Source organism: Eurosta solidaginis, chromosome 5 (genome assembly GCF_040869045.1).
Source record: "Eurosta solidaginis isolate ZX-2024a chromosome 5, ASM4086904v1, whole genome shotgun sequence".
NCBI classification, from domain to species: Eukaryota; Metazoa; Arthropoda; class Insecta; order Diptera; family Tephritidae; genus Eurosta; species Eurosta solidaginis.
The window spans coordinates 19,674,662-19,694,386 of record NC_090323.1 but is presented as its reverse complement, the minus strand read 5'-3'; the positions used below and the strand labels follow the sequence as shown (position 1 = coordinate 19,694,386).

At 40.3% G+C, this 19,725-nt stretch overlaps 1 protein-coding gene across 11 annotated transcripts in view; it reads left to right on the top strand.

Moving 5' to 3' along the window:
* Positions 1-19,725, top strand: part of Mi-2 (chromodomain-helicase-DNA-binding protein Mi-2 homolog) — a 116,782-nt gene that overhangs the window by 5,794 nt on the left and 91,263 nt on the right. For 5 of the 11 annotated variants that reach the window (XM_067788844.1, XM_067788840.1, XM_067788843.1 and 2 more), the window contains exon 1: positions 65-314. The exons of 4 other annotated variants lie outside the window; for them this stretch is intronic. The gene's annotated coding sequence lies outside the window, so the exon portion shown is untranslated. Of the gene's footprint in view, positions 1-36; positions 315-19,725 lie in introns of those variants that run through there. 2 more of the 11 variants (XM_067788838.1, XM_067788839.1) reach the window with 2 other exon arrangements.

The following is a 19,725-nucleotide window of genomic DNA, read 5'->3' as shown; positions in this document are numbered from 1 at the left end:
GTAAAAATAAGCGAGTATTTTATTGAAACAGAGCGAGTAAAGTGGTCCGCCGTGGGAATTGTACGATTCATTGTTGCTTGGACGTGGCAGCCATGACGTGATTTTTAACTTTTACTAGAGGAACTTGATTGTGAAAATATCTAGAAATTCCTTTATTAGCTGGGTTTATATTCGCATAAATGACTAAGTAAGCTGTGTAAATGTACATATAATAGAAAAGTGTTAAATTTTTGTGCTTATCGCACTTTTGAAGTGATTATTCAAGATTTGGGGTTGTGAAAGAAAATCCAAAAAAGGGACTGAAAGCTAAAAAGGTGTGTTTCCATAAGAAAAGTATTGCATATAATAAAGCCTTATTTTAATAAAAAAATCAAATGAAAATAAAATCTTTAAAAACTAAAAAAAGTTAAATAGAAATATGTACTTTAGAAATTTTCCTTGTTCGTAATATTTCCTACTTTTGTCGCTTGCTGACTCGCTCGTTTTTTTTTTTTTTTGTATTGTATGCATTTGTTCGTATTCGATATAGTCCCGTTCTCGCTGTCGTTGCTGTGTCTATCAATGGAATGTTGCGGTCGCGTTGTCAAAGTTGCAATCGTTGACGTACGCGTCGCGGTTTCAATCATCTGTAGTTGTATCATAATAAAAACTACCTTTCTGATTTATATACATATATTCTGGATCAAGAAAATGTTTAAGTTTTATTTATTTTTTATAGAGGGCACTAGTAGGCATATAATGCACAAAAAATTTTTTAGACCCGTTTCAACCTCCAAAAGTGAAAATTACGAACTTTATTTCTGTCAAAAGTTATTAGAAAATATTCTGTTCGAATTTTCATGTGGTTGTTGTATTTTACCAGATTTTTGTACAAACTTATGCAGAGAGGTATTCTGCCCGTTTATAATTTTGATCCCCAAACCGGTGTTGGACCCAACCAGGGATATTTTTACAAATCGCGGCCGTCAACGCAGAAAGGTGTACTGTGCAAAAAAAAAAACAAAACTATGGTTTTCGGATGGTCTCCGGGTCATTTTCTTTTTCTTCGTGTTTTTTTTTAATATATTTCAACAGAAATGAAATTTCGGTGGGCCACCGTTGTAGCGATAATGCATTCCCCGAAGGTTTTGAGGAGTGATCGATGATGATGATGGTTGTTGTTGTTGTTGTTGGTGTTGTTGTTGGTGTTGTTGTTGTTGGTGTTGTTGTTGGTGTTGTTGTTGGTGTTGTTGTTGGTGTTGTTGTTGGTGTTGTTGTTGGTGTTGTTGTTGGTGTTATTGTTGGTGTTATTGTTGTTGGTGTTATTGTTGTTGGTGTTGTTGTTGTTGGTGTTGTTGTTGTTGGTGTTGTTGTTTTTGGTGTTGTTGTTGTTGGTGTTGTTGTTGTTGTTGTTGGTGTTGTTAGTGTTGGTGTTGTTGGTGTTGTTGTTGTTGTTGTTGTTGTTGGTGTTGTTGTTGTTGTTGGTGTTGTTGTTTTTGTTGTTGTTTTTGTTGTTGTTTTTGTTTTGTTGTTGTTGTTGTTGGTGTTGTTAGTGTTGTTGTTGTTGTTGGTGTTGTTAGTGTTGTTGGTGTTGTTAGTGTTGTTGTTGGTGTTGTTAGTGTTGTTGTCGTTGTTGTTGTTAGTGTTATTGGTGTTGGTGTTGTTGTTGTAGCGATAAGGACACTCCCCGAAGGCCTTGGGGAGTGTTATCGAGTTGATCGTCCTTTGCCGGATGCAGATCCGGTACGTTCCGGTACCAAGCCCGACCATCACGGGACCGATTTGTTATGACCACTTGAGACTTCCTAGGCCATACCGCCCTCCCACTCCCTAGATCCATGAGGAGTTCGGGGTCGCCAGAGCCGCGGCTGTTAATGATTCGCCATGGATAGGTGAGGTTGACAATTGGGTTTGGAGAAGCTATATATGGCGCTGACAACCTGAAAAGGTTGCGCTACACAACCCCTTGAATCTGGTATTTTAGTCGCCTCTTACGACAGGCATACCTACCGCGGGTATATTCTAACCCCCACAACGCCAAAGTTGTAAATTCCAAAAAAAAAAAAAAAACCAAAAGCAATTTATGGGGTTCGAGAGCCCAAAATCTTGGGTGTGACGTTTGATTAGGATCTATATTTTGGTGAGCATGCAGCCGCAATTGTACCGAAAATCCAGTGCCGTAATCTCTTGCTGGCAGTACTTGAGGAAAAGATAAAGAAACGCTCATTACCTTTTACAAAGCAATTGGCCAGCCGATTGCATGCTATGCGATCCCCGATATGGTCGCCAAGCCTAAACACTTCTCACTGGAAGATTAGATTAGATTATTAGATGAATACCCAGAAACCTGGGAATCCCAATAGATATCTGATTGATGAGCCAACACCGCACAGGGGCTTAAGAAGTCATTTCCGTATGCATTATGAGGAAATACGGCACCTGAGAACACAGCCGTATGAAGCCAAAAAACAAAAGCAGGTCCTCAGTGAACTCCACAAACAGGCGTCGGACCTCTATGCCAGGAATTGCCCGGTGAATACTGTACTCGAAAGAACAATACCCTAAACTTGCAAAAGCGGAAGGCACACTCCCTAGGAAAACGCGAGTCACTCTAGCTCAACATCGATCTGGATACTGTAACAAGTTATAATACTCTTACCTACCCAGAATCAATCCCGACATACAAAACATAGCCGAGAATTTTTGTATTTGTATTTGTATTTGTATTTATTAGGCAATTCATCCCAGCACAACAATTTGACAAAAATTGCTTCCCAAGGCAGTCGGTTCTATGTACCGGAGCGACTCGGGATTTTTCCCGACCAAGGACTGTCATTTCAGTGTGACCCCATTTAATTTGTTTCGTCCCTCTCACAAATTGTCATCCTCCCAGCAGCTCCTTGCAGCAGGACTGCTACATATTCTCTTACTCCGGGAAGGTATCGAACCCAATCCGGGTCCGTCTCCTCACCCCGGTCCTGAGAAATGGTTTTGCTGCATTTGCCAGAAAAGAATCTTTTTAGGACGGTCATACTCTGTTCAGTGTGTCTCGTGCAAGGGATGGTTGCATCGGACAGGTTGTTCTGGGCTTGATCCCAAAACCCGACGTCCACGTAACTTTTATAAATCTTTTGTGGCTCCTTGCTGCTCACGCCCAAGGGCGTCCCGTAGTCTACGCCTAAGCGTATCCCCACTACCTTCCAGCAGCTTCGCTGCTCAGCAAGCCACAACAAGTACCCGCTGCTGCTCGCGCCCCACGGCGCCAACAACTCAAACAGCTGATACCACTCATAACTACTACCTTCGTAGTAGAGCTGGTAGCAATGCTGAGCATCAACCCCTGCCCCCGTCTTCTTCTCCTCCCCTCTTTTCTGGCAGCAATCGTGCAGGTCAGGGAAACAGACTCTTAGTCCCTGCCTCCGTTTGCACCGTCTGCCAGCACAGAATATATAGGTTTGCGACATCCGCTCAATGCAGCTCCTGTCTTGGGTGGTGCCACTTTCCTAGATGTTCTGGTCTCCGCGACGGCAACCCCTCGACGGGTTTCATCGCGCCATGTTGCCAGGTCGCAAACCCAAATCATCCGGGTACCCCAATGCTTGCCCAAGGGCGCCCAGTCCCAAGGCCACAACAGCAATTGCGTCCTGGCCTTCCACAACGTAGGCGTAGTCACCCCTCACTTACCCCTAGAGTGGTGGCGTCACCCCTCATGCACTTCAGAATTCTGCAGTTCAACTGTAATGGACTAACTGGGAAGATTACGGAGATAGTCGATTTCATGAAGCGGCACAACATCCGCATTGCTGCGATTCAAGAGACTAAACTCACAGCAAGATCTGCATTGCAGACCTGCTCTGGTTATAATGTCCACAGGAAAGACCGCGAGAGCGGAAATGGAGGCGGCCTCGCGTTTATTATACACCACTCTGTGCAATATCATATATTTGATCCTGGCATCGACCGCAGTGACAATTTCTTAGAACGTCAAGGCCTATCTGTCCGGTCAGGCGATGCAAATCTAGAAATCATCAACATCTACATCCCTCCTGTCACCTGTTGCCCCAGTGGATACCGCCCTAATATCGAGGCCTTACTCACTGGCAACAATCGCATTATCTTAGGCGATTTCAATGCCCATCACGACCTATGGCATTCAAAATTGCGGGCGGACAGTAGGGGTGAGATGTTGGTGGATCAAATAGACGAAACGACGTTCTGCACAATTAACGGAGACGCCCCCACACGTATGGCAGGAAGCTGTCATAGCTCGCCAGATATCTCAATCGTGAGCGCAGAACTCGTAAACTGCGTCAACTGGCAGCCGATGGTAACATTGGCATACGACCACCTGCCCATACTTATTTCGTTCGAGCGTACCGCCGACTTCATCGTCACCGAAAAACGCACTTTCATAAACTTCAAAAAAGGAAAGTGGGAAGAATATAAATCTGCAACAGACAGCAGCTTTGCTGCCCTCCCTATCCCGACTGATGCCCGCCAAGGGGAGCGTGCCTTCCGTAAGGTCATTGAATCCGCCTCGGCACATTTCATTCCCGCCGGGAGAATTCCCGAAATCCGGCCCCACTTCCCGGCGGAGGCCGCGAGCTTAGCGAGGGAACGCGACCTTATAAGACAGCTTGATCCAGGCGACCCCCAAATAAGGGATATAAACCAACGCATCAGATTGCTTGTGGACGAACACAAGCGGGCGAAATGGGAAGAGCACCTAAGAGGTTGTAACCTCTCTACCGGTGTAGGTAAACTTTGGTCCACCGTAAAGTCCCTATCGAATCCGACTAAGCACAAAGACAAAGTTTCCATCGCCTTTGGCGATAAGGTGCTGTCGGATGCGAAAAAATGCGCGAGCGCTTTCTGCCGACAATATATAATGCATCCTACGGTCGACAAAGATAGACGGAGAGCCAATAGACGTGCACATAAACACAAACTCAGCGCGTCACCAATTACCATCACCGCTAGAGAGGTTGAGGACGCCATTGGTCGCGCTAAACCATCCAAAGCAGTGGGCCCAGACGGCATAGCCATGCCGATGCTTAAAAACCTAGGGAAAGAGGGTTTCAAATATTTAGCGCATGTCTTCAACCTGTCTCTTTCCACCTTTGTCATACCCGAGAAATGGAAAATGGCCAAGGTGGTCCCGCTACTAAAGCCTGGGAAACCAGCTAACGTAGGTGAGTCATATCGTCCGATATCTGTCCTATCGCCAGTGGCAAAGACGCTTGAAGCCATTTTGCTCCCTCATTTCCAAGCACATTTGCAGCTAGCCCCTCATCAGCATGGCTTCAGAAAACTCCATAGCACTACCTCCGCGCTAAATGTCATTGGCACCCAGATAAATTGCGGTTTGAATCAATATCCCCACCATAGAACAGTACTCGTAGCGTTAGACCTATCAAAAGCTTTTGATACGGTCAACCATGGCTCGTTACTGGAAGACCTGGAAGGGTCTACCCTTCCCCCATGTCTTAAAAGGTGGACCGCAAATTATCTGGGTGGTCGGCAGGCATCGGTGCAATTCAGAAACGAAACATCAAAACAAAGGAGAATTAAACAAGGGGTGCCACAGGGTGGTGTCCTATCCCCGCTTTTGTTTAATTTCTACATATCTAAGCTACCTTCACCACCGGAAGGAGTCACAATCGTTTCCTACGCCGATGACTGCACAATATTGGCCATAGGCCCAGGCCCAAAGATCGATGAGCTATGCAATAAAATAAACGGCTATCTCCCTGATCTCTCCAGTTTTTTCGCCTCGCGAAACCTGTCATTGTCACCGACTAAATCTTCCGCGACCTTATTTACAACATGGACGCCCCAAATGTCGACCATATTGAACATCCACGTCGATGGCACTACGCTACCGACTGTCCTACACCCCAAAATCTTGGGTGTGACGTTTGATCAGGATCTACATTTTGGTGCGCACGCAACCGCAATTGTTCCAAGAATTCAGAGCCGTAATAAAATCCTCAAATCCCTTGCTGGCAGTACCTGGGGAAAAGATAAAGAAACGCTCTTGACCACATACAACACAATTAGCCAGCCGATTACGTGCTACGCGTCACCCATATGGTCGCCACGCCTAAAAACCACCCACTGGAAGAAACTACAGGCCTGCCAAAATACTGCTCTCAGAATCGCCACGGGCTGTCTTCTTATGTCCCCAGAACACCATCTGCATAATGAGGCGAGAATACTCCCCATCAGGGAGAGAAATGAGATGCTGACCAAACAGTTTCTGTTGAATACCCAGAAACCTGGGCATCCCAACAGACATCTGATTGACGAACCAGCACCGCCTAGGGGCCTAAGGAGTCATCTCCGTAAGCATTTTGAGGAAATACGGCACCTGAGAACCCAGCCGTATGAAGCGGAAAAACACAAGCAGGTCCTTGGTGAACTCCATAGACAGGCGTCGGACCTTTATGTCGGGAATTGCCCGGTGAATCCAGTACTTGAAGAAAAATATCCAGAACTCGCAGAAGAGGAACGCATACTCCCCAGGGAAACGCGTGTCACTCTTGCTCAACTTCGTTCTGGATACTGTAACAGGTTAAACTCTTACCTATCCAGAATCAACCCCGACATACAAAATGTATGCCCTGCTTGCAATGTGTCCCCACATGACACCAACCATCTCTTTAATTGTAATGTGGAACCAACGCCTCTAACACCCCTTTCCTTATGGTCCACCCCTGTTGAAACGGCAAGTTTCCTTGGACTCCCGTTAGAGGATATTGATGACAATTTGTGATCGGTCGCGGCTATTAGGTGGGGCGAGCATTGCTACAACAACAACAACAACAACAAAAATTATTTTACAGTGCTAGTCGGTAAAAGGCATAAAATAGGAACAATCTAATCTTGAAACTTAAAGCTAATGACTATGGCTAAGAAAAGGTTACAACAAATAATATATTTAATAAATAGTAAATAGATAAATAAAGGAATGATAGAGTACATTTGCTTAGAAGGAATCAGTATTTTAATTGTCTAGGTTATTATAGAAACTTGTTAATTCTTTATTCAAGCGGAAGTATTCGTTATAAGCCAGTGTGCTGACCTGAACCTTCAGCGCGAATACTCCAATGAGACAATTGCCATACTCAGTGACAGTCAGGCCGCCCTCAAGGCGATATCGGCGTCTGAAATAAAATCAGCACTAGTCCTTGAGTGCGTTGAAAAGCTAAATCAACTAGGAGCACACAACAAACTGTTGTTGGCCTGGGTTCCTGGCCACAGGGGAGTGGAGGGCAATGAGCAAGCGGACAGCCTGGCAAGGGAGGCAGCAACGACACGACCTATTGGTCCTGAGCCGTTCCTGTCAGTAGGCCCGCAGGAAATCAGAGGGCATCTACTATTAGAAGAAAAGGAAAAGAGGGAAGAACACTGGCGCAATATGCCAGGCCTGAGGCAATCTAAGTTACTGCTGGGGGGCTACAACACAACTCGATATAGGGCATTAATGGGCCTGTCGAAGGATAACCTAAGGATCCTAACAGCTGTTCTTACAGGGCATTGCAGACTGAACAGCCACATGCAGAAGCTGGGCATACTATCGAACAACACATGCCGGTTTTGTGATCGATCAGCGGAGACGGCGGAACATATACTCCTGGAATGTGACGCAATCTCAAGACGTAGGGCTAAGGTTTTGGGCTCACCATGGCCAGAGCATTCTCACATCAAATCCCTCAAGCCAGGTGAACTGCTAGGGTTCATCAGAGAAGTCGGCTTGGATGAGGTGCTGTGAAGCAGTTGAGGGCACAATAGACCAATGGTCGCAGTGCGATCCTCAATTAATTATCTATCTATCTACAAAACATATGTCCTGCTTGTAACGTGCCCACACATGACACCAACCATCTCTTCAATTGTAATGTGGAACCAACGCCTCTAACACCTCTCATTATGGTCCACCCCTGTTGAAACAGCAAGTTTCCTTGGACTCCACTTAGAAGATATTGATGACAATTTGTTATCGGTCACACTTATTGGATGGGGTGAAGCACTGCTACGGGCCGTTGGGATCCATAGCACATGTTCCTTCTGTGGATATGTACAATTAAGGCTGGGTGCGAGTTTGCCTAAATTTTTGGGTACCTAAACTAATATTCCATTGGAATTTTCCAGCACTGCTCAAATTTAGGAAAAAAATTGTCAAATGTGTGCGAATTAATTTGGCAGCCTAAATTATTATTTTGTGCAAAGCAAAAAACAAAAATTATATTTAAATGACATATTTTCACATTTCGCAATATTTATGCATGCTTTGGACAACCCCGCCTAAACGGATTAACGGAAGATATTGCGAGATAACTGAAATAGAAAATGCAGTGACTCAAGGTTGTTGTGGCCGGGTGTGGAAGAGCTCATTTATTGGGATTTCCAAAATTTTGGACGATCCATGGATATAATTTACATTTGGCATACTCCGTTTAACATATTTTGAGCCATTGGATGTAGTAAACTGTATGAGTACTATGCCCTACTCTGTATAACATGGAGCCAAGTCCTTCGAGACCACAATTATGTATGTACATAGTTCAGAGCGATTTGGGAGGGAGGAATCGTCACACCGTCTAATTCACAGTTCCGCAACGAACACTTCACTAGCCAAGACATGCATCCACTAATCCGAATTTTTGGTACCAAACGTGCATTTTTTTGCATTTACTAAAATAGGAACAAAAAAATTTGATATTGGTTTTTTATATTTGACGTTTGAATGTAGTCTGAAAAGTATGATGAAAAAAATCTAAATTTTTTATTTGGACTGCTTTACCGACATTTTCCAGTGATTTAGGTTTTTTCTCAATTTAGGCAAACTCGCACCCAGCCTTAGGGTTAATGACACGGTTTTAAAAATGCTGAAAAAATATACTCTTCCAAATGTTATTATATGCCGTGGTGTGGCGGTAGCATGCTCGACTACCACTTAAAGAAGCCGGGTTAAAGGCTCGGGAAAAGCACCAACAAAATCTTTCGAAAAAAGTTTTTTCAATTACAAACAAAAATCCCCAAGCGGGCGCCCCTCGGCAGTGGTTGGCAGGCGCTCCTAATGTGTTTCTGCTTTGATTGCAGATGCTGTTCGGGGTCGACATAAAACTTTTAAGTCCAATTGGAAAATAATCTCAGCTCAAATGTCCTCCGAGGTATATCGTTCCTTGGATTTTATTTTTTTAATCATTACAGCATATATGTCAACCTTTACAACTACTTTCACTAAACCCTCCTACGAGCGGCAAATCCTGTTACACAAATTCTTGCGACCCCAGGCTCCTTAAGTAGGAGGGCGTGCGATGACGTAGAAGGGTTTAATGTGGTCATATCAATTCCTTCTTAGTGTAGTAATAAGGTGCCAGTTCATTCTACTGGATCTTCATATATTCCGCGATACTGGTTGGGACCAGACGGTCTCAGATGATTTGAAGTGCACTATATGATTAGTACTTACGATGCGAACAAACCTTATGATCGTGTTGTTTCTGTGACCTGAAAACCATATATGATGCGTTCATTTCATTTAAGTCAATACAGGAATAAACAATTTTTCCAGCACAAAAATTTCACATGAATCGGTTGCCCTCCTGTACTAGAGCCTTTTGGTACTAGTGCGACTTCAGCGGGAAAAATTGGTTTGTTCATTGGAGCCTTTGGGTCTGTGGATTTCAATCGCCCCTAACGAAGAGCATGCTGGAGATCACTGAGCTGTCGTCTTATTCGTCCCTTGAGCACAAATAAGAAAACTGCTGGAGGGTTGCGTAAATCTTCATACACGCCGTATGTCGGATGAAAAGGTGCATAGACTTTTCGAACAACTCTGCCTCCAATATTCCGAAACCCATATGTCTATCTTCTACCCTGAGTAATGATTTAACTTCATTGCTTATCAGCTCAAAGTTGTTGGCAAGAGTGATTCTATGTTACAACTCTTTAAAATTATTCGTCCTGACAACTCTGGTTCACAACCAGAAGAAGTCCACAGAATCTATATAAATTAGTCAGCCTACAAAGGGCAAATTTATTTATTTATTTATTAGTCTACAACTTAACAATTAATCATACTAAATATAGTTACGGATTACTGATAAATTACAGGAGCATACAAAGTGAAATTTATATTGTAACGAATTTTGGGAAATTTCGCTTATTTGAAACCTTCTACCAACGTTCGAATCACTGAACTGTCGAATAAATAACTAAAATATTCTGTCTTGCAAAATGGTCTCTATTAGACTACTTTGGGAGTAGTACAATTATACTGCACTTCGCAACCAAAGCGTGTTTAAATCAAACTGATTAGTTATTGCTCAGCTTGAGCTGCTTTTATACTCTCGGTTTCCTCCTTCACCCGTTGCTCCTAAGGTCTAGTAATTTCGCGAACAGTTGTATCTCATGCTTGGTTCGTTATCATCAATATCTTTTAACAGGAGTCCAAGGAAACTTGCAGTTTCAACAGGGTGGACCATAGTGAGAGGGTTGTTAGAGTCGTTTATTCCACATTGCAGTTGAAGAGATTGTTGGTGTCATGTGGGGACACGTTGCAAGTGGGACATGCATTGTGTATGTCGGAGATTCTGAATAGGTAAGAGTTTAACCTGTTACAATGCCGAGATCGAAGTTGAGCTAGAGTGACGCGCATTTCCCTAGTGAGAGCCGTTCCTCTTCTGCAAGTTCTGGGTATTTTTCTTTAAAAACATGACGCCTGTTTGCGACGGAGATGACCTCTTAAGCCCCTGGGAGGTGCAGTCCCATCAATCAGATGTCTGTTGGGATGACCAGGTTTCTTTGTATTCAACAGAAACTGTTTGTTCGGCATTTCATTTCTCTCCTAATGGGGAGTACTCTCGCCTCATTGTGTAGGTGGTGTTCTGGGGACATAAGAAGTTTTGGCAGGCCTGTTGTTGTTGTAGCAGTGCTTTAAATGGGGTTTCACTGAAATGACAGCCCTTGGTCGGGAAAAAATCCGAGTCGCTCCGGTTCATAGGACCGGCTGCCTTGGGAGGCATATTTTCTTTCAGTGAGTAACCTTTAGGCTTGGCGACCGTATGTGGGACCCGCATCATGTAATCGGCCGGCCAATTACTTTGTAAGTGGTACTGAGCGTTTCTTTGTGTTTTCTCCAAATGCTGCCGGCAAGAGATTTGAGGATTTTATTACGGCTCTGGATTTTAGGTACAATTGCGTTTGCATGCTCTCCAAAATGTAGATCCTGATCAAACGTCACATCCAAAATATTTGACAGTCGGTAGCGTAATGCCATCGACGTCGATGTCCAATATGTTTGACATTTGCCTTGTTCATGTAGTAAATAAGGTCGCCGATGATGTGGTCGGTGACGTCAGGTTTCGCGAGGCGAAAAAACTGGAGATATCAGAGAAATAGCTGTTTATTTTATTACAAAGCTCATCGATGAGTGGGCCTGGGCCTGTGGCCATTATTGTGCAGTCATTGGCGTAGGATATAATAGTGACTGCTTCTGGTGGTGAAGATAGCTTCGATATATGTATATAAGTTAAACAAAAGCGGGGATAGGACACCACCCTGTGATACCCCTTGTTTAATTGCACCGATGCTTGCCGACCAGACAGTTAATTTGCGGTCCACCTTTTGAGAATTGGAGGAAGGGAGGACCCTTCTCAGTCTTGCAGGAGCGTGCCGTGGTTGACCGTATCAGAGGTTTTGATAGGTCTAGCGCAACGAGTACTGTCCTGTGGTGGGGTTTTTGATTTAATCCGCAATTTATTTGTGTGTTAGTGGCGTTTAGCGCGGTGGTAGTGCTCTGTAGTTTTCGAAAGCCATGCTACCGATTCGCAAGACACAAATTTGCAGAGAAATAGGGATGCAGAATGGCTTCAAGTGTCTTGGCTACTGGTGATATGGGAGATATCCGACGATAAGATTCTCCTATGTTAGCTGGTTTCCCACGCTTTAATAGCGGAACCACCCTGGCCATTTTCCAAATTAGTATGTTTGGAGAGGAGCCAATTGCCCGTTATCTTACGACATGGTCCTTTTAAAGTTCTTTGGATTTACGGTGCTTCTGAGAAACAGAGGAATTCGAGTTTTGACTTCATCATCTGGAATGCATTCAAAATGTACTATCATAAATTATTTTCGCGGAAGGTGGCAGCAACGTTGAGGTCACAACTCTTCAACGGGTTAAGATTCTTATAATTTTATTTATTTATACAGTGACTACATATATGTACATATGTTTATACATTGGGTTTGGTCGATTTGTATGGACAAAAGTTAACCGATATCGCGCCATCGATTTTTCGATAGAATTTTGGCTCAGGAAAAAAAGTTCCACTACGCATACCCAAAAAAATAATTTTCGACCCTGCGAAATTTAATTTTTTTTTTTACTTTTTTTCGACTTCGATCCTTTAAGGTTTTTTTCATGACCTACTATAAAAAAATTTTCATATAAAATATTTATTTTTTCAAAAAACTGTTATCGCCAACGTTTTTAGTGGATATTTTTGGGTCGGAGAGGGTATAGGTACATGAAAATTTTACAATCAAAGAAAATTTTGAAGTAGGTCATGAAAAAAACCTTAAAAATAAAAGTAAAAAAAATTAAATTTCACAGGCTCAAAAATTATTTTTTTGGGTATTCGTAGTGGAATTTTTTTTGCTGAGCCCAAATCCTACCGAAAAATCGATGGCGCGATATCGGTCAATAAATCGAGCCAGTCTAATAGACATATATTACGTATTATGCATTTATGTATGTATATATGAAATACTCGAAATTCAACCAATGAGACCAAACAAGTCGAATGAGAGAAAGAAAATGTTTTGAAAAAAAAAAAAAAAAAATGTATATGTTATACATATGTAACAAATGCATGTATTCAACGAAAAAATATACTAAAAATACAGTTTCATCGGGAATTGTAAAACGAAACTCATTATAAAATAGTGGTGGATAGACAGAGGCACATCGGAAAAGTAATCACAAAAAATGAAATTAAGACAAAAAATGCACTTTTATAGCTATAAACGTTGGACTTTTTGCTGTTTTTTAGTTTTTGGCTGGGAATCTGTGTACGGGGGCACTAACAAAAATGTGTCCAGTTAAAAGAATATTAAGTGTATAAAACAGGAACTATTCTTACTATCGAGCTGTGTTACGCAAAAAGGGATCATTAAACCTTGATCCCTTTTTGCACGCAACTCCTCAATTCGAACCGAATATTATGTATTGTGACGAATATTAGCATCACTAAGCTGATACTAAATAAATAATCACGCAACAATAAAAAAACATGAAGCAGCCACTCGTATATACATGAACACATCAATCATCATTTACACACATACATATATAAAAGGCAACGAAGAGATAACTCACACACAGATGTAGTCATCAGCCGAAGTTGTTACTCACACATACACACGCATATATGTATGCAGTTCTAGAAGGCGAAACGTCTAGACCTTGGTAGAGGTATGTGAGTGAAGCAACGGACGAGTATAAAAGCAGCGCAAGCAGAGTAGTCAGTATTCAGTTTTGATTTAAGCACGCTATTGGTTGTGAAGTATAAGTGTTATTGTGATGTACTCTCAAAGTAGTCTAATAAATACTATTTTGCATTATTGAATATTGGAGTTATTTATTCAACAGTTTAGCGATTCGAAGGTTAGTAGCAGGTTTCAAATAAGCGGAATTTCCCTAAATTCGTAACATTATATACCCAGTGGGCATGGTTACCAACAACTGCTTTACTTAATTTTTGGTATGGTGTTCATATTTCTATTAAAATACATTCAATAGGGTAGACGAAATCACTTTCGAAAATTACAGAATGGCAACAAAGCCAAAAAAATCACCACAAGCAAACATAGTGACGTTCAATATCCCCAAACTCACGTTTATTACCATTATTTCTCAAATTTGGGAACTGCTTGGAGAAAGTAAATATTTCGGAAAAGTTAAATACCCCTGGAACATTTTGGTTAACTTTTTGGAGGTTCTACTGTAACTACTGTATTTGTAACTTTCGTGATAGGATTAATACCTTTACCAAGCTTCATTAGTACATCATTAATCGGTAAGGATTTATCCCATTTTTCGATATCGATAAAGTGAGCGCGGTTAAATATGATTTTCCACATTTTCAATACTGATCTATTCGGGCCCCAATACCAAATTATGCGTTTTATAGTTTTAGCCGAAAGTGCTTGAAAGAAGGCTCGTAAAGGAAAAGCAAAAAATTTGGTATTTTTGATTTTCTAAAAAAAAAAACGATTCAATAATCACTGAGGATTCGAACTTTAGTTAGCACCCCCGTTTGCACTTAAAGCGCTCGTTGAATACGCGAGGCATAATTTGTATTCGCTGAATTTGAAAAATGCAAAAAAAAATTTTTTTTAATATTATATAGCAAAAGCACAACAAAGCGCACACGAAAAATGAGTATAAAAAAATAACATAAATAAAGCAAAAATATGTTCGAAATGGCAAAGAAGTGAAAGTATTGTATTTGTGCAATGACGACAACGACTAGACGACGGACGACTACGTTGGTGCAGCATTCAAAAGTCAATTCATCTACTCGTACACGTTGCAATAAAATCGGGTGTGTGTTACACTCCCGTCCCGTGCCCAACTCTGTATGCACAGTGTAGGAATTTTTATACCTTTAATGAAAATGAAATGGTATATTAATTTCGTCACGAATCTCAAAATTGTAAGTCCTTAAAGGAAAATAGATAGACCCACCATTAAGTATACCGAAATTATCAGGATGAATAGCTGAGTTGATGTAGCCATGTCCGTCTGTCCGTCTGTATGCAAACTAGTCCCTCAATTTTTGAGATATCTTGATAAAATTTGGTGAGCGGGTGTATTTAGGTGTCCTATTAGACATTTGTCGGAACCGGCCGGATCGGACCACTATAGCATATATCCTACATACAACCGATTTTTCAGAAAAATAGGTTATTTGTCATATCTTCCTCAATTTATCAGATTAAAGCTTCAAACTTCACCATATGCTTTCATATAATGCACATATTGTTGTCTGAAATAATGGATGAGATCGGTCGTATATATAGCATATATCCCCCACAACCGATTGTTCAGATAAGAAACTTTTCATAATTAATGCCCCATTTTATGTGCTAGAGGCTTCAAATTTCAACGAATGCTTACGTATATAGCATATATTGTTGTCTGAAAAAGTCATAGAGATCGGTTGTATATATAGTATATATATGGCGATCCGGGCTCTATGATCGTCTAGATTTTGGCTCCCTCGTAATCTCCGGCGATGACGTCAGCAATGCTATGTCCTCCCTTAAACCCTCGTTAAAATGTGACGGCCTCTGTGCCTTTGTCCAGAAGTTCTGTAGTTTATCTTTGTGCATACCTCTTCGGCATATATTCAATTTATCCCTGTCTTCCGGAACTTTTATCGATAGGTGGAAAAAAAGTTCCATTTGTCCAATCTTTAAAGCTGGCAATAAAAATGACGTCTCTAATTATAGGCCTATCGCCAAACTAACAGTTTGCTCGAAGCTTTTTGAGAAAATTATAAAAGAGAAGCTAACTTTTATCATCAATAGCGTCATTGAGCCGTGCCAACATGGGTTTGTGGCTGGTCGCTCGACTGTTACGAACCTAGTGTCGTTTTCTGATTTCTGCATCTCTGCATTTCAGGACGGTTGCCAGGTAGATACTGTATACACCGATTTCACGAAGGCTTTCGATAAAGTATCTCATAAAATCTTATTATTTAAACTGGAATGCATTGGATTTCACTCTGTTTTCCTATCATGGTTAAAATCTTATTTGTCGAATAGGTCCTTGTGCGTCGAAATTGAAGACTGTAAGTCCCAACCTTTCTTGGCAACATCCGGGGTACCTCAGGGTAGCATTCTTGGTCCTCTTTTATTTGTGCTCTTTATTAATGACATTGGTTCCTGCTTTAATTTGTCTGATTTCCTTTTATATACAGACGATCTTAAGATTTTTCGTAGAATTAATGGCCCGTCAGATGCAGTGCTCCTACAAAATGATCTAAATAATCTTGTTGCTTGGTGTAATGCCAATAGTCTCTACTTAAATGTCAAAAAATGCTTTCAAATGTCTTTCCAAGTCGTCTACCCTGCATACCACGCCCTACGGTATTTCAGGTGTTCCACTGGCTTCTGTCAAAGAAGTTATTGATCTGGGTGTTGTCTTCGACATCTCTTTCTCCTTCGTTAGTCATATCTGTTATGTCCTTCCGAAGGCTTACAGAAACCTTGCCTTCCTTCGCTCGCAGATATGCAAAAGACTTTAAGGATCCCTATACCAGGAATGCACTTTTTATCTCTTTAGTTCGCTCAAAATTAGAATACGCCTCAGTTGTCTGGAATCCCATCTATAGTGGCCACTCTGCCAGAATAGAGAGGTTTCAAAGAAAATTCATTAGATTTTGCTTAATTTCTATTAACTTTGACGATCCAACCCCATCCTATTACTCGCGATGCATACTTATCAATCTCCAGTCTCTTGAAATCCGGAGAGCTGCGCATCTACTAATGTTTGTTTATTATCTCATCACTGGCTCTTTGGATTGTTCAGCTCTTCTAGCTAAAGTTAATTTTAATGTACCTAATAGGTGTCTTCGTACTTTCTTTCCCTTTTACTTGCGTGTCGGTAGAGCTAACTATTGCATGTTTGACCCGATTTTCCGCGCACTTACCGTATTTAATAGACTCTCAGGGAGTTTCCTTCTTGATTTCTCTTTGTCGAGAAGTACGTTCAAGTCTTCTCTGGATTTGTGGCTGTAATTTATTTTTATTATTTATTCATCTCATTGTTATCTTTTTTCTTTTTTATTATTTACACGGTAATTACATATATAAGTTTGACTATATAGTTTTTATATCTTTCTATTCATTTGTATCTAGTCTGTAAGATTCTTTTCGATCATAGACTTAATAAACATATATACATATACATATATATATATATATATATATATATATATATATATATATATATATATATATATTTTCGAAATTTCAGCCCCATTTTAACAGCTGGAAGTTTCAAATTTCACCAAATGCTTTCGTATATAGCATATATTGTTGTCTGAAAAAATCATAGAGATCGGTGGCATATATATTATATACCCCATATAAACTGTCATTTTGCCTCTTTTTTACGACTTAAAGCTTCAAATTTCATCAAATACTTACGTTTACGTCATATATTGTTGAAATACGTGATTCGTAGTCATAGTTTTTACATGCAGACCACAACTTTGCATCCTCACACAAAGTACCTACCTATTTTTTTTTATACCCAGCGTGCTTTGCACACAGATTATATTAACTTTGATTGGATAACGGTTGGTTGTACAGGTATAAAGAAATTGAGATAGATATAGACTTCCATATATCAAAATCATCAGTATCAAAAAAAAATTTGATTGAGCCATGTCCGTCCGTCCGTCCGTTAACATGACAACTTGAGTAAATATTGAGATACCTTCACCAAATTTGGTACACGAGCTTATCTGGATCCAGAATAGATTGGTATTGAAAATGAGCGAAATCGGATGATAACCACGCCCACTTTTTATATATATAACATTTTGGAAAACACAAAAACCTGATTATTTAGTAAATAATACACCTAGAATGTTGAAATTTGACATGTGGACTGATATTGAGACTCTTGATAAAAATTTGGAAATATTTATTAAAATAGGCGTGGCACCACCCACTTGTGATAAAATCAGTTTTACAAATATTACTAATCATAAATCAAAAATCGTTAAACCTATCGTAACAAAATTCGGCAGAGAGTTTACCTTTACTATAAAGAATGCTTTGAAGAAAAATTGACGAAATTGGTCAATGACCACGCCCACTTTTATATAAAAGATTTTTAAAAGCGTCGTGGACGAATAAAATAAGCTATATCTTTGCAAAAAAGAGCTTTATATCAATGGTATTTCATTTCCCAAGTGGATTTATAACAATAAATAGGAAAAACTTCAAGCAATTTTCTATGTTTCGGGAGCCATAACTCGAAGAAAAATTAACGGATCGTAATAAAATTTGGTACACAAAATTTCCCTAGCAGGAAATATTTCTATATTCACTTATCAAGTTTTGCTGTAAGAGGAAATGGGGAGACATTTTTCTTTTAAACGGGCGGTACCACGTGTTATGTATAAAAGTAATTTATCTGAAATGAAATGTACAATTGAAGCTGACGCTGAGTATATAATGTTCGGTTACACCCGAACTTAGACACCTTTACTTGTTTTATATTTATCTTAAAAATGGTTTAGGTATGTACATCTGTTCACCATATATTTATTATCTTATACAGCCGATTATATGGAGATTACGAATGTGATAAGAGTATTGTTCAGCCCCATTCATGAAAGGTATGAAGTCTTCGGCACAGCCGAAGACAGTCCCGTCCTTACTTGTTTTATAGTATAAATGACAAAGTCTGCTACCTTATCTTGTTTATATAAAGAGGCGAATGAAGTGAGTCTTGCAGTGAAACAGGACAATATGTAGTACTTATGTGACATCAAAGAAAGAATCGGCAGTCACGATACTGTTGACATAAAAATTCGAAAATGTGTAGGCTTCGTCTATCTGGAAATCAATGTCAGCTTAGAAACCAAACATATAATCACTTTGATTTATGGATCGGAATAGGGCACGGGATCAAGAGTATGCGTTATTCGGTCGTAACCTTAAAAACGAAACAAAAAAATCAACGATGCCATGAAAGTATCGATACATGCAAAGAGCATCGAAAAAAAGTAGCGATATCGTGGCCCGAATTATTCAATACGTACGTACATATATCGGTAATTTCTTGGTAATAATTTATAACAGGGGTTGGTTTTAAGACACATCCACAAATGTAGGGGCGAATTTTAAAAGACGCATATAAAGGCTTGGTTCAATTCTCGGAATAAAAAGTATTTTTTCTGTTGACCTGAGTACTAAGCTGTTAACATTCCATACTCCAAGCAAGTCGGATGGTTGGTTTCAGAGTTCACTGTGGACATCAGCATAGAACTAAGTACACACATATTCAATACCCGACAGGCAATGTAAAAAGTGATCTTCCCTTACCGCTATTAATTTCTATCCCATCCTCCTTTAAACTTCTTGTTCTTCCTATCATTCCTGTTCCAACTCCCAATACCATGATATATATTGGAATGATTTTCCATCATCCATTGTCAAATTTCAAAAACGAAAAATGGCACTGAAAATGGAATATCGCCGAAATCGGTTTGTTTCCAAACGAAATTTGAAGGGATGACGGAAAATCGTGCCAATATTCATCAATTATCCGCTCTGACTGAAAATCAACAAAAAAAATATCATATATATTATTTCTAATTGCTGTTTTTATGTACGGGTCCCTTTTTCGCTCTTATTTGGAATCCAAATTTATAAATAAAGTTTTGGTTGTAAAGATGGAGATTCGGGCTATTAGCGAGCTTTGGGCAATTTTGGTCATAGTGCTTTTGTTTAGCTATATTTTATTATAATAATTTGTTAAAAATAAACGATTGTGAACACACAAAGAAATATATTTGTACTATGGCACTATTGTGAATATTTGCACTGATTTTTTTTTCGTGGGGTATTTGTACAGAGCAAGGCGAATGTGAAGTGCTGTGTTATATTTTGGTATTTTCCTGTTGTAAGTGTTAAAAATCGTTAAAAATGCGA